General features: G+C 39.5%; 1 long non-coding RNA gene across 1 annotated transcript in view; it reads right to left on the bottom strand.

The window, feature by feature from the left end:
• Positions 1 to 3,171: 3,171 nt before the first annotated feature.
• LOC123646909 overlaps positions 3,172 to 16,776 on the bottom strand; it is a 43,785-nt gene continuing 30,180 nt past the window's right edge. The window contains exon 3 of the long non-coding RNA XR_006738095.1: positions 3,172 to 3,412. This is a non-coding gene — a long non-coding RNA (uncharacterized LOC123646909). The remainder of the gene's footprint in view (positions 3,413 to 16,776) is intronic.

The following is a 16,776-nucleotide window of genomic DNA, read 5'->3' on the forward strand; positions in this document are numbered from 1 at the left end:
CGATTTTATTATACCTATCAAATTGACAAAGATTTTTAAAAGTTAAGTGCCCGATGTTGGCCACAATACTGAGAAATGGACACTTTCATACACTGCTGGTGGGAAAGCAATCTGGTACCACCTTCATGAAGGGCAATGTGGCAATATTTATCCAAAGTCTTAAAATGTGCATGCCCTTTGACCCTAAATTTCACTTCTAGGAATTTATTCTGAAGAAAATGTCAAGTGAGTGCAAAGATATCTTTGTAATTCATTGCAATATTACATACGACAGAAAAAATGAAAATAATCTACATGTATAAAATTCAGCTAATAAAACCTACTAAGCTAATAAAAAATAATGTTGTAGAATATATTCCTTTTTTTTTTTTTGAGACAAGTTCTCACTCTGTCATCAGGGCTAGAGTGCAGTAGTGCAATCATAGCTCTCACTACAACCTCAAACTCCTGCGTAGACTATATTCTTGACATGAAAATATGGAAAGATAAATATAACATATTGCCAAATTATTTGGAAGTACAGTATGATAGCTCTTTTGTAATATAAATTTAAATGCCCAGGAAGATTAGGTAGATAGATAGATAGATAGACAGATGGAGATACAGATATAAAAATAATAATAATGGTGACTTCTGGGTAGTTGAATTATGAGTAGTTTTTCCCTTGTGCTTTTTGGTGTTTTCCAAATTTTCTCTATTGAGCATGTTCTGTAAATACGGGGGACAACACTCATTCTTAGGAAAAAGGAAAAAAAAAATCAGGAAGCATTTTTCCAGCCAAGGAATGGACAAAACAGTGTCAGGCTGCTGGAGGAAAAGAGCAGAGCAGAAGAAGAGTGTAAATAACAAGAGGAGAAGCCATTTCTAAGTGACAAGTGACAATTGGCTTATTGCAGACTCCTTTGATGGGACACTAAGGCTCCTTAGCAATGCAGTTAGCAAAATTCTAGAGAACCCTTTGAAAGAGCTCAAAAACACGATGAGAAGGGCATAATTCATTCAAGAACTCAGCCACCCCACAATGACTATTAATAGCTGGGCCAAGAATGGGGCAGCATAAACACAACAATGCGAGAGGTGAGATCTGAACCAGCAGGAAAGGAAAGCAATTCTCATAACCATCTTTGGTAAGAACTTGATTCACCAGTGCCTTAGGCCAGGAGGAACAGGAGTTCATATCATTCCTACTGCAAATCATTAATAATGTATTACACCTAATTATGTGAGCGTTAAGTATGTAGTAAATTATATTGAGCTCAAATTCCATGGAACATGCTCCTTCAATCTCAAGTGTTGTCTTCAGAGGTTAGAGCTAGAGGTTCCTTCACATGTCTGGATGAGCCCTGTCTGACTTCACATCAACGTTTCTGGTGGCTGGATTGGCTAACCTTCACAAAATGCTATTGTAACAATGGATTATACTATCTTGGAGGGTTCCTTAAGAAGAAAGCTTCTGGCACAATGCCAGCAGTCATAAATGTTGTTGAATTTATATTGTAAGCCCTGCAAGCAGGTTGTAGTTACTGGAGCTAGACGTTAGAGGTTGGACGCAAGAGACAAAAAAAAAAATGAAGTCTTTCAGCAACAACAAAACACCATCACTTTCAATTTCTACCACCAGTTAGATTAGAATAATTGAATGTTCTATCACAAATTTCAACACTAAAGGAGAATAATTTTGGTGTCAGAAAGGAGCTTTGAAATTATTCAATGATGTGTGGGGGGGAAATGCATCACAGAGGAATATTCTTTTCATTTGAAGAATGAAGATAGAAGTGATACAGAAAGCCTATGGAAGATTATTAGGCTATGGATAGTGATCGAGTCTCTCTCCATATTCATAATAGCATAGAAGAGGAAATAATCTCAGCTAAGTTAGGCAAGAACCTTCTGACTTGCAGGAGGGTTTGACACTCCAATGGTTTTCTTTTTTTTTTTTTTTTTACAAAAACTTGCTCATTTAATAGAAATGATTATATACAGTTGCTTACGTATATACTTACTTTTTTTTTTTTTTTTGAGACAGAGTCTCGCTTTGTTGCCCGGGCTAGAGTGAGTGCCGTGGCATCAGCCTAGCTCACAGCAACCTCAAACTCCTGGGCTTAAGCAATCCTTCTGCCTCAGCCTCCCGAGTAGCTGGGACTACAGGCATGCGCCACCATGCCCGGCTAATTTTTTCTATATATATATTGTAGTTGGCCAGATAATTTCTTTCTATTTTTAGTAGAGACGGGGTCTCGCTCTTGCTCAGGCTGGTCTCGAACTCCTGAGCTCAAAGGATCCACCGGCCTCGGCCTCCCAGAGTGCTAGGATTACAGGCGTGAGCCACCGCGCCTGGCCATTACGTATATACTTATAAAAACTATTGAATGGTTTTCTGAAGATGGTCATGGAGCCTTCCCTCCCCCAGACACATTTAAGAGCAGGAGGATGCCTAACCCCCTGTCTGGGGTGGTGGAGGGGAAGCCTCCATAGTGATAAAGACATGTACTCTGTGGCATTATACGGGGCTTTCTGGTCCTGTGTTTCTATAAACAATGGAGAGAGACTTATTTTTAGATTCTTAGCTATTACCTTTCTGTGTTGACCTTACAAATATTCATCACATACCCCTCCATCCTATCACATGTTTTTCCTCTTTATCTTTATGGAGCTATTTTGCTACTTGCTTGGGGAGAAGAGAAGAAATGCAGGTAAGTTATCCCCAGCTGCTGCTTTCTCAGAAAGGACTCTTTCCCCCAGCAGAATAATAATAACAACTATTAACACCTGCATGCATCCTCAATAGACTGTGCATATTTTCAGCTGCCCACACCCTGTCTTCAAAGCAGCTACTGCTTCTGAAAATTGTCTGCCAGGGAGTAAAGGGAAAAAATAGTGTGGAGAGGGAAAACAATTTCTTAGTTTTTTATAAAAATGGGAATATGTGTGTGTGTGTGTGTGTGTGTGTGTATGTGTGTGTAAAGCTGGATTAGACAGTACTTTTATAAGGTTGGAGTTGAAGACAAATTATAGAAACTCAGAATGAAGTTCGAACAAGGGTCAGGAGAGGGCTAGCACAGATCTAAAAACTAAAAATCAGTTTGTTCCTTGCCATAAAATTACTTTCTCCCTTAAAATAATTTTTATTCATCCTAATAATTAGCTGCGATTTTAGCAGGACTGGTTGGTCATTTTTATTTCTGGGACACATGTGTGGTCCTATTCACGTAAATGACTTTTTTTGCCAAATACAAAATGTGGCCAACATAGACATTCTTCTCACCTGCTCCTTCATCAGACACTTCTGGACTGGCCTTCCTTTAGAAGGATAAACGTCTTTGATGTATACTGCAGCTCTCAGAATTGATCAAGAAATTATCTGTCCACTCTTATAAATCAGTATATCTATCCACTCTTATAAGACAGCAACCTGGAAGAAAAACAAGAAAGGCCATGAACATATAGAGGACACTAGCTAATCAAATACACACAAGATTCTCACCACCCATTAATAATAACAAAAGAAGGAAGCTAAAAAACTGATAATATTCAACATTGATTCAAGTGTGGAGAAGCAGGTATGATTTGTGGGAGTAAAAACTAGTGTAATTTCTCAGAAGAGAAATTTGATAGCTCTATCAAATCTTTAAATGCATATATCTTTGCCCCAGAAAGCCCACTTCTGGATATTTATCTTACAGATATAATAATGCAAAGGTCTACGATCAGAGATATTTATTAAAGCTATATTTGAAATAGCAAAAAAAAAAAATCTGGATACAGCTTAAGTATCCATCAAAAAGAGGGACTAATTACAGCAATTATGGTACCTTCATATTGTGGAATATTATATAAATCCTTAAAAAGATCAGAAACCTGTCTGTAAACATATTTTAATTAAATTGTATTTAATACCCATATATGAATTTATTTTTAAAGTTAAATGATATTAAAAGCCTTAAAAAATTCCATAATTTTCCATTTCACCCTTCCCTAGTTTTCCAGTGCCTTCCCTGAAAACAATCCACATCTCACTATTGTATTAATAGCTGTCCTGTTTTCTGGCATTTACAAATGCCAGAACTGTTGTTTCTGGGAAACATGTAGTTCTGTTTATTTAAATGATTTTTTTTAGCAAATACAAAATATAAAAGTATAATTCAAGCCACATATTTAATTTTAAATTTTCTAGTAGCCACATTTTTAAAAATTAAAAGAAACAGGTAATACAAACTTTAATAATATCTTTTATTTAATCTAATATATTCAAAATATATCATTTCAACATGTAATCAATATAAAAATAATGAGGGGTTGTACATTTTTTTTACTAAGTCTTCAAAATTCAGTGAGTAGTTCACACTAACAGCATATCTCAGTTTGTACCAGCCACATTTCCAGTGCTCAGTAGTCACATGTGGCTAGTGACTATCATGTTGGATAGCACAGCTCTAAACAAAGAATACTGCTGTCTTTTGATTCATTATTGACTTCCTATTATGGATAGGTGGAGGTCTAGCTCTCTTAAGACTGGGCTTTGTCTCTCATGGCTTTGTAATACATTATACTCTTTTGATTAACTAAATATTCAGTATTTACATTATATATCCATGCAAATAAATCACAGCCAAGCACTACAGTATATGCTACAGTATATGTAGTATGCTATGATAATGCTTCCTTTCTTGTTTTTTCTTGTTTTGTTTTTCCAGAATTTAGTAATTGCCTTATTTTTTTTATTAACTTGAGAATCTTTATACCTATTATACTAATTCTTCTACTCCATACAATGGCCTTTTAGGACAGTGTTCCACTAGTCAGTCCCATCAGGTAATCTATCAATTCTCAGTGGTCTCCTATCTTCTATTTGTTTGCTTTATACTCTCATTCTGATCAACCTCATCCACTAGTAGTTTCATACAGTTAAAAAGACTAGTCTAATATCCACACTACCCAAAGTGATCTACAGATTCAATGCATCCTATCAAAATCCCAGTGATATTTTTTGCAGAGATAGAAAAAACACATCCTAAAATTCATATGGAACCTCAAGGGACTGCAAATAACCAAAACAACTTTGGAAAAGAACAAATTTGCAGGACTTACACTTCCTGATTTTAAAACAATTACAGATCTACAGTAATCAAAATAGTATGATACTGACATAAAGACAGATATATAGACTAATGGAATACAATAGAAAGCCCAGAATAAACTCTCACATAGATGGTCAAATGATCTTTGACACAGGTGCCAAGGCCACTCAATGGGAAAGGATAGTCTTTTTAACAAATAGTGCTGTGAAAACAGTATATCTACATGCAAAAAAATGAAGTTGGACCCTTATCTTCCAATATCTCTATCTACAAAAACTAACTCAAAATGGATTAAAGACTAAACATAAGACCCCAAACAATAAATTTGCCAGAAGAAAATATTGGGGAAAGCTTCATAACATTGTATTTGGCAGTGATTTCTTGAATATAACACCAAAAGCACAGGTAACAGAAGCAAAATTAGACAAATGGGACTACATCAAATTTTTAAAAGTTTTAAAAGTTTTATACATCAAAGACACAATCAACAGAGTAAAAAGGCAACCTACAGAATGGGAGAAAATATTTGCAAATCATATATCTGATAATGGATTAATATCTAGAACTTCTACAACTCAGGGAAAAAAATCAAATAACCCAATTTAAAAATGGCCAAAGAACTTGAATACACATTTTCCAAAGATGATATACAAATGGCTAACAGTCACAATGCTCAACATCACTAATCAGCAAAGGAATGCAAATCAAAACCACAATGTGATATCACTTTACACTCATTAGCATGGCTGCTATTTAAAAAAAAAACAGAAAATAAATATTGGCAAAGATATGGAAAAATTAGAACACTGCACTGTTTGTGAATTGGAAATGGTGCAACCACTATGGAAAACAGTATGGTGGTTTCACACAAAATTAAAAATAGGACTACCATATGATCCAGCAATTCCACTCCAAATAGATTCAAAATAACTGAAAGCGGGAACTCAAATTGATATTTGCACACCCATATTTATAGCAAGAGTATTCACAATAGCCAAGAGGTGGAAGCAACCTAAATTTCCATTTGTGGATGAATGTATTAACAAAATGTGATATAAACATACAATGGAATATTATCCAGCCTTAAGATGAAAGAAAATCTGTCACATGTTCCAAAATGGATGAACCTGAGGACTTTATGCTAAATGAAAGAAGTCAGTCACCAAAAGACAAATACTGTCTGAATCCACTTATGTGAGGTATCCAACGTAGTCAAATTCATAGAAACAGAAAGTAGAATTGAATTGTGGTTACCAAGTGAAGAGGAGGGGGAATGGGGAGTTCATCATTTAATGGATACAGACTTTCAGTTTTGCAAGATGAAAGAGTTCTGGAGATCTGTTTCACAACAATGTGAATATACTTGGCACTACTGAACAGCACAATTAAAAGTGGTTAGGATGTTAGATTTTATATGTTTCTTACCATAATTTTTAAAAAAGACTGGTACAATGGCAAAAGGCTTGGCAATGACAGTACTCAACCAGTCTCCTGAGTCATGGTGCTCCAACGTGCACTGATTGCCGTCTATATGTGATACATAATTGTCATCCTGGGATCCCCCTTCAACACTCTCCAGGAGATTCCCTTCCCTTCTCCACAGCGACAGATCTTCTGGTTTTTGTATTCGATGCTTTCCTCTTACTTGGCTTATTCACTTGTCTATATGGAATGTATCCTCTAGGAGCTTCCTCAGAAGGAGGACTTAAAGTTTGTTTTTTTTTTAGATTTGCCTGCCTGAAAGTATCTTTTTTCCATCTTCTTATTTGGCTTGCTATAGACATCTAGATTGGAAATGTCTGTCACATTTTTTAAAGCATTGTCTATTATCTTCTAGCTTTCAGTGCTGCTGCTGAGAAGTTGCTCATCCCTTGGGCATGGCCTGTTTTTTCTCTCTGGGAGCTTACAGAATCTCCCTTATTCCTAATTGTACATTGAAGGTATTTTTTATCCATCAACTAGGCAATCATTACCACCCTTTAATCTCAAAATTCATGTCCATCAGTTCTGAAAAATATTCTCTCCTCATGTTCTCTGATCTCTTTTTCTTTCTGGGACTTCTACTGTTATATTTTTGGACCTTCAGGATTCATCCTCTTTTTTTCGTCTGTTTGCTTCCCTATTTTCAACTCTTTCCTTTTGCTCTACTTGCTGGAAACTTTCTTATCCAACCCCTCTTTTGAATTTTTTACTTCTGATATCTTTCCAACATCCAGGGGTTCTTTCTGTTTCCAAACATTACTTTTCTTTCATCCTCCCTAGTAATCCTTTACAAACATTACTTTTTTATAGCATCCTGTTTTTCTTTCATGGAAGAAATATTTTCCCTGAGAATATTAATGTTAGGTATCTTCTACCTGTACAAGTTGCTTTTCTGTTTATTTCAGACTTGCCTGTGTTAGATGCTGCCCTCATTCACATAGCTGGTTGTCTGCTCATGTTTAGAAGAAGGGGAGAAGGGTTGATTGGAAGCCTTAAGCTTGAGGCTGGGAGCACTGACTTTGACCTTCACTGTAGACTGATCTAGGTGATACAGGGTCTGTATCTTTATGTCTTTCTGCGTGCACAGGTCAGATTCTCTTGGGTGTACTCTTCCAACCTCTACCTGGAGGGTGAAGGCTTGACTGCTGAACTTGGTGTGCCAAGTGGGTAAAAGTCTTCAGTATGCATATGGTCATTAATTACCCCCATTTTCAGTACAGAGTTTGTGCCTTCACCTGTGCCTTGCATCCACAGTCCAGAAACCCTGCTACTCACATCTGCTCTCTTCTTACTACCCGGATACACATACTTACGGCTATCCACTGCTGAGCCTTTGAGCATCCTGAATCAGAGCAGGTGGTTCTCTGCTTTCTCCATGGCCAGTTTGGGATTCAGCTTTCCTGGGTCTACTATATCCATTGCCACTCATCCACTTGCCTTTCTGCTTCCAAAATTTTTAAGAACTTTTGCTTCCTCTCCTATTTGCTCCACCCTTATGAATTTTGGTCTTAAAAATAAATCCCTTTCTGTAGTTTTAATGGAGTTTTTGGACTACAGAAAAATTATGTGTTCAAGCTACCATAACTCAGAAGTCCCCCAAATAAATCTATTTTTTAAAAAAGGAAAAAATTCATTCAGAACACATAATATAGTATATTCCCATTTATGAGAAAAAAAAGACTAGACTATATATAGGCTGATAGAGATAAAAAAGACATCTGGAAAAATAAATGAAGATGAGGGTTTTTTTTTTACTTTTCACCTTATTCCCTTCTGTACTGGTTGGTTTCTTTTTCAAATGCTATAAGCATGAATAACTTGTGAAAACCTAGTTTTAAAAAAACATTTTAAAGATCTAGTTAAAAAAAGGAAAATCATATTTAAGAAAGAGAGCATGTCACAGTCCAGCATGAACCCATCACCTGCTCTAGCTTGTCCATGGTATCAGAGACGGTTAGAACCAATCACATAGTTGGAAAGCACACAAGCTCTATGTTTGGTTTCAGAGAACTTTGAAAACAGTACTCTTCCCACTTAGGCCATTCTGCCTTAGAAAATAGAAACAACCTAGACCTTAACTCCAGAAAAAGAGGAGTAGTATGAAACAGACCAGGCCAGACTACCTTGGCTCCTGAGGTACCTCTGACCAGATGTTTCTGCTCCGCTTCCCACATCATCCTCCCCTTTCCCCGAGCTTCCTCCACTTCATCCCCCCAGCACAGGCACATGTGGTAGTCAGGACTTCAGGACTTTCCAGCTCACTGAAAGCCTGAATATGTGCTCCTGAGTGACTCATACATCACATAGCCAAAGCTACTCCAAGTCTGGTTCCGTGGAGCCTTTGTTCTTTTAACAAACATTTATTTGTGGCAGGAGAGAGTAACGATTATTCCATTCAAATTGATTCGGTTTGAATCCTGGCTCCACTAGTGACTAGCAAACTACTTAACCTCTCTCTACTCAGTTTCCTCATTTATGAAATGGAGATGATTATGACGACTGCCTTCTAGGCTGCTGTGAGGACTAAGCGAACTCATACTTGTAAATGCTTACTGAGTACCTGCCCTATACTAGAGATGGTTCTAGGGCCAACAGTAACAAAAGTCATCAAAATAGAGATTCCTGCTCCCATGGAGCTTAAGGTCTAGTAGGAAAGACACACTCCTGTTGTCTAAAAACGAACCAACCAAAAAGACACAAACAACAAATAAGTACACATTGTAATGAGGTCCAAAAAGAAAAAGTATTAAGTGTAGTAAAGGTTACAACAGGGAACATGTTTCACAAAAAATTCTCATAGCTCAGGCAGGCATTCAGTGCTTTTGCAACAAAAGGTACTCAGAAAGGGCTCCTTAATCACCAACACTGGGAGCATGTTATGGATTCTTCTACTTAGGATTGCATTTCAAAAGAAATGTGCCCTTTTCTACAATTGTGCAATTGTGACAGACCACTGAATTATCTTAATAAACATATAGGCAGATTGCAATGTACCTATGCTTTGGAGAAAAGGAGAGCTGTGCACGTTATTTCTCCCCCAAACTAAAGCGTAAGTGCCCATTTGCTCTCTACGGTAATACAAGAATTGCTAGCACTTACTAAGCACTAAGTGCAAAAGCACTGCAAGCCTTATGTCGGACAGTCCCTAGTTTCACACTGCCAACTTTCCAGTTCTTGGGAAGACTCCCAGCTACCCCAGGGAAGATCTCAGAGCCTCCCCACCCCATCTCTGCCTCAGGCCAATAGTTTGTTAGGCCTGTTAAACCCACACCTGATGATGTGCCCTACACTACCAACCCAAGCTTCTACCAGTCTTAAATCTTATCTAGGTAAAGCTTATAGCTTAAAGCAATTTGCAATCATGATTTACAATAGTATGAAATCTGTGAGATCAATCCAAAAGGTTCAGACAGCCCTAGTCCTATGATTCTCACAGGTAAAGGAATTTAATGGGCTATGAACAGCTATAGATTTCCATCCTCTTTTCCTAGTTATTTAGGGTTCAAGTGTTGATGCAAACTTCCAGCCTGACTCTGTCTCTGGTTTTCATGATCAAAGGGATTTCCCCAGCAGTTCAGTAAAAGAGAGAAAGGAAGGGTAATTTACTAAGTACTTCCCTTTCTTATAGTCATGAGGCCCCTGCTATTTCCTGAGACACTCAGAAAGTATCAATGAATATGGCCAAGCCAGAATATAGAAGTTACCTTATGATAAAGAGAAAATAAGACATACACATGTATCAACATGTGCTCAACTAAGTGTAAATGTATGAAAGATGGGCCTTGGGTGACTGGGGCCAGACAAGACAGATCAAGGGAGACTTGAGGAAGGATTGGACATAAGCTTCATTCATTCATCAAACAAATTTTTTATTAAGGACTTACTATGTGCCAGGCACTATTCTAGATGCTGGGGAACCAGTAGTGAGCAAAATCAGTCCTGTTATCTGCTCTTGTACAACGTATAACTTGATGGGAAAAACCAAAATTAATCAAGTAGTTACACAAATGAGTGTATTAATCACAGACTGTGATAAGCATATATACAGGGAAAAAAGGGGGGTTCCTAGGAGTGCCTGTAACAGGAACCTGACAAACTAGAAACAGTTAAAAAAAGGTTTTCTTAAGAAAGTGAGCATTGAGCTAAGAACTGAAGGGTGAGTAGGAGCTGTCTGGGCAAAGGAGGAGGAAGAGAAAAAAGACTGTTCTAGGCAAATGCGTATCATGTGCAAAGGCCCCGTGGCAGGGAGGAGCCAACACATTCAGGGAGCTGGAAGGAGGAGTACAGAGGGGAGAAGGATGGTGCAAGGTAAGACTGAAGAGCAGGGCCATGCTGGACACTGGAGGCCACAGCATGCATGTGTACTTTCAGCCTAACAGCCATAGGGAGTCATTGAGGGTTTTTAAACCAGATGGAGAGAGAGCAGATTGACATCATGAAAACTTCACTCTGAGACCAGATAGAAAGTTATGGTCCAGGTGGAAGATGATGGAAACATTGACTGGGGTTGCGGCAATGGAGGCAGAGAGAAGTTGATAAATCTGAAAATTATTTGCAAGGTAAAATGACAGGATTTCTGAAGGATTACATATGGGGTGAGAGGGAAGAAGGCACCTGCCAGGATCCTAGGTTTTTACTAGAGCTTAAGGAAGAAGGGACTAGCCTTGGGGAAAGCTGGCAGGAAGGAGAAGCAGCTGAGCTGGTGCACCTTGGAGCTGGACAGGTGGGTCTGTCTAGTGTGTGTCTTTCTGAGAACACTAAAGCTGTTTTATGGTAGGAGAAAACACTAGAGGATCACTAGAGAAGTCTGCAAACTGGGGATCAACTTTAACTTTGCCGCTGATTATTTGCATGGTCTTAGACAAAACAGTTCACCTCTCTGGATTTCAGTTCCCTGAAAGGTCCCTCACACATTCCTCCCATATCCGAATCTCCTGAAGTGCTTGCTAACATGCTCATTTATGGACATTTGTCTCCACTGGAAAATGAAAAAGCATTGACTTTAAAAGAGTTGCCTAATGTCATACAGGTAGTAAGAGCCAGAATGAGGGCTCAAATCCAGGTCTGACTCACCCCAAAACTGTAAAATATGAGTAACAGAGGAGAAAATGAAGAAGGTCTCAAATAGCATTTCCACAGCATCACTAGTGACATGTCATGATGCAACAGGGCCAAGTCTGGGGAAAACAGCAGACAGCTGTCCCTCTGTCTCCTAGTTGGATACTGCTACAGTGAAGTTTCATTATTTCCTCACTTCCTCTACTGACCCAGGGCAGACGCCACCACATCTTCAATGAGACACACACAGGATTCTGACGGTTTACAAAATGAAAAAATCCTAAAAACAAACAAAATTTCCCTTTGAAACCGACTGGAAGAACCAAATCTACCTCAACTCTACCCTGAAGCTATATACAATGTTTTTAAAAGAATTTCAGGATGTTGACACTATAGAAACCATGACAAACATGTAATTAAACTTCTGAAAAATGAGGCTGACATGTCATGTCATATGACTTATGAGATGCTTTCAAGAAAGCCATGAGGAATTGAAGAGAGTTCTTTTTTTTTTTTTTTTTTTAAAAAAATTGAGACAGAGTCTTGCTTTGTTGCCCAGGCTAGAATGAGTGCCGTGGTGTCAGCCTAGCTCACAGCAACCTCAGACTCCTCGGCTTAAGAGATCCTCCTGCCTCAGCCTCCCGAGTAGCTGGGACTACAGGCATGCGCCACCATGCCCGGCTAATTTTTTCTATATATATTTTTAGTTGGCCAGATAATTTCTTTCTATTTTTAGTAGAGACAGGGTCTTGCTCTTGCTCAGGCTGGTCTTGAACTCCTGACCTCGAGCGATCCACCTGCCTCAGCCTCCCAGAGTGCTAGGATTACAGGCGTGAGCCACCGCGCCCGGCTGAAGGGAGTTCTTTAAAGCATCAAACTCCCAGGAAGAAGTCATTTCATTGGGACTGATTTTTAAAAATTATCCACATAAGTAAGTAATACACACAAATTAGCCACACAAATAATCTCCAAAGTAGATCTGGATTTGGATGGCACTTAGGGCTTTTGAAGGTCTTTGTTCTTTCCTGATAGTTTCTAATGGGCTTGTTAAGTTTTTCCAACTAGTCTGGAAGAAGGTCTAGTAATTCCTTTTACGTTCCCACCAGTGCCCAGTACATCTAGCATAGCACCAGGTGTGTAGTAGTAGTACTGAGAGTAAGCATTTATGGAATACTAAATACTTTACATGTATTATCTGATTTATCTTCACAACGGCCCACATAAATGGGGAAACTGAGGTCACACCACTAGTAAATGGCAGAGCTCCAATTCCCACCCCGTCCAGAGGATTCCCAACACCCTCCCTCACCTTGCGCTGATATGGGCCAAATGAATCATCTCCTTCCTTTCTATTTCTTCCTCTCTTTCTTCCAAATGTATTCTTAGGATCTGTTAATCACTAGCATAATTATAAAAATCATTACCTTGAGGGAAAACAGTGACTTCATATTGGTAGATGAGAATGATAAAATGCTAAAACGTTTTTAGCCAACGTAAAATGTACATATCAGTTGGTCCAGCAATCCCATTGCTAGAGATATAGCCAAAGAATATACTCACACAAATACACTAAAAACCCCCCAAAACTGTATATATTAATAGTAATGTTTATTCCAGCACTGTTTGTATATAAAAGAACTAGAAATGACTTAAATGTCCATCAGTAGGACCCTTAATAAATTCTATTACTTTTCATGGAATACTATGCAGCTTTTGAAAAAGAATAAGGTAGATATGTGTGTGTGTGTGAATATGGAAAGATCTTCAAGAAATACTAAATGGAATCAGAAGGAACAGGGCATTTTATACAGTACAACCTCACCTTTGATGGTTAAACTAAATAAAAGATAGGCACCTGTAACAGCAGGTCATTTTTGAAGTATTTCCCAATTTATGTTCCTGTATCAGCAAACTTATTTCTCTCTCTGAACTTGCGCTAAGACAGCACTAGAGTTGAGACAGAGGAAGATACGCCCTAGGAGAAGTCCCTAGCAGACAGGAAGGAGAAGTAAAATAAAAGCCCAACCTTCAGGCTCGAAGGGCTGTGGGAAGAAGAGAAACCTAGCAGGCTGGCAGAGGGTCAGACACGTGGGCTGTGGAAATCCTGCCTCCCAGCCCAAAATCCCAGAGGGGAGGGGTGAGGTTGAGGGGCAAGTCAAAAGCAGAAGGGCTCTTGCTCCTTTTCCATTTCGCTGGCTAGGAAGATACTGGCCCTGCAGTGCCCGGCACCTCTGTGAGGTGTGATGAGGCAGGAAAAAGGCCTGGATTCAGTGGCCAAGGACTCCTTAGGCAGGTGGCATGGGAGTGTACACAAGCTCCTTTGAACCCTGAGAAGGGGCACAGAAGGTGCCTGGCAGTGTTGGTGACCAGCTTACAAAGGAGAAAGGGAGGGACCACCGTGCTGAGAGGTCCCAGGCCTGCCCCAGGGGAATCGCAGATGGCCCAAGCCAGAGCAAGCTGAGGGAGCACAGGCCTCGTGTCCACTAGCGGCAGGTTTTAAGGGCACATACCCACAGGGAGAAGGTGTGACCCAAGCTCCCATCGCAGGTACCAGTAAGCGACCAGATAACTTCCCCAAGGCACCATCTTGGGGAGGAGAAGCCGAGGAGCAGAGTGCTGAAGGACCCAGCATTTCCTCGAAAGGAGGTGTGTCAAAGCGAAAGGAGACAGTCTAAAGCAGAAGAGACTGGGCTCCCATTAGCCAGCAGGGCCAGGCTTCCCTGCTGCCCGGGGAGGAAGCACTTGTAAGAAAAAAGATAACCTACCAGTTAGAGCAAAACCAAGGCACTGCCCTTTGTATCTCCAAGAGCAGGGAGTGAGTTAATCTGTGACCCACTACACAAAAATATATTGTATAAAACTTCCAGAACTCTTAGAGAGGTTACCAGCTTACCTCTGAGGTCAGTAGGTGTGCAGGGGGGAAACTTTACTATTTTTGTAATAGAAAGTGTTAAAATGTTTTAAATAGGCATTGCCAGAAGCACTGATAATGCAGAATTAAATAGTCCCACTTCCCATTTATACCCTATTTCTGCATTTAAAAATCTAAATGATAATTTGCTAGAAACCAATAAGGTTTTCTATTTTATTGCTCATTGATCAACTCTTTAGTCCCATATCCAAATCCAAACAATCTGAATGTTACAAGAGTCCATCACATTTAAATCTCATTGAAACAGCAGTATCAGATTAACTCCTGCATCACACATATCAGAAGTAATTCCCTGAGTGCTTTACAGTTATTAAAGATTCATCTGTCCATTCATTCATTCCATAAATATTTTTTGAGGACATATTATGTTCCAGGTACTTTCACAGGGACTGGGATACAGTGATGAATAAAACAAAGTCTGGGTCCTCAAGAAGCTTCTATACGAGTGGGAGAGAGAGACAATAAACACACACACCCATGATAAATAATATAATCTCAGCTGCTGGTAAATGCTATGATAAAAATAAATCAGGATAAGGGAAAACAGAATTAATAGACATGAGATTTATTTTGAACTGAATTGTTATCGGACTCTTAGCAAATAATTCTCATTTTAAAATATCTTTAGAGAGTAAAATGATTCTGCTTCCAGTACTCTGTCTTTTAAGATTTTTTAAAAACACAAAATAACAACACAGAAGAAACATACATATGAGGGTGCTGTAGCAGATTAAGAGATAGTGCAAACTATGGGAGCATGAGAAGGTAGGGTACTTATCTGAAGATCTATTGGAATTTTGAGCTTAGTGGCACACAAAGTTAGCACTTAAGGTCTGCCCCAAATTGTGTTCTTATAGTCGGTATTATTTTATAAGACAAAGGGAGGCTCAGAGAGGTCCAGTGATAGCCCTGGGTTGTGGTTGCTGAGGCTCAAATTTGATTTTAAACTTCATATTCTACAGCATTCTGTAGCCACACAAGTTGTATGAAAAGTAGGGGTTTTATTTAAATTCAAATATAGGATGCTCTCATAGTGACCTGAATACCCTTCGGTTTGGCCTGGACTGTTTTTTCCTTTGTTTTGCTTGGTTTTAAAGTCCATACCTGCAGGCATTGGGTCGGAAAGGTCTGCTTAGGTTTTCAACACTGGTTCCCAGAACGCAAAGAGGAGGCCCGGGGCAGAGGCACAGTGGGCATTGCAGACTTGGTGTGCTAAAGAGACTGGTAGGATTTCTGTATCTCTAAGACTGAATTCATTCCCCATGGGCAAACTACTTCCATCCCAGATACTTCTAGAACCTTTCCTAAAAGTATCGGTTTTGGCATCTGATGAACTTGGGTGGGAATTGGCTTTGCTGCCTCCTAGCTGTGGGATCACAGGTGAGTTAACTGACCTCTCTGAAATTTAGTGTCTCCATCTATAAAACACAAAGTATTGATTTGTGTGAATGGATTTGTTCAGAAAATGTTTTTTGGCCATTTACTGTATGCCAAACACTGTGCCAGATGCTGGAGATATAAATAAAATATTTTAATAAAATCTTTTCCCGTCATGAAGCACCTACTGTACTGGAGCAGACACACATAAACCATGATTCTGATGCCATGCAAATAATTCCAGTAGACACTTAGACAGAGGTGGCATCTCCCCTGTGGTAGAGGCTTCCGGCCTCATGAGAGGGTCACACTTCTGTCCCCTTACAGTCAGGCAGGGCCATGTAACAGGGCTGGCCAGTGGGCTGAAAATGAGACTAACATCATCACTTCTGGGCCAATCCACTACAATACCTTCTCTTCTCCTGTCATAGCAACCAAGGAAGCCGGGGGTTCTGACCAGTACAAATATAGCATGGGGGAGCCCCCATCAGCCCTGGCAGGTGGGTCTTTGATGGGAGCTGCCAAAGAGAATGACCCAGACATGCAGCAGACTTTGACTGACCAAGCAAAAAAATTGTGTTAAGCCACCAAACTGGTGGGTTGTAAGTCATTACAATGTGATCTAGCCTCACTAATTCATAAACCAACCTGCAAAACGTGTTCTGGAAGAGCCAAACGCTGAGTGGGTGTTTAGTGAGGGTGAGAGAAGAGCCAGGGGAAGAGATGGGTGAGGACCACTAGAACAGAGAGGAAGCAGAGCAAAGCCCTAGAGGACTGAAATGGCCTGGTAAGGTGGGGAATTGCAAATAGTTTGGGTGCGCTGAAATGCAGAGAGAAAGGAAGAGGGGC

Source organism: Lemur catta, chromosome 11 (assembly GCF_020740605.2).
Source record: "Lemur catta isolate mLemCat1 chromosome 11, mLemCat1.pri, whole genome shotgun sequence".
Classification (NCBI taxonomy): Eukaryota; Metazoa; Chordata; class Mammalia; order Primates; family Lemuridae; genus Lemur; species Lemur catta.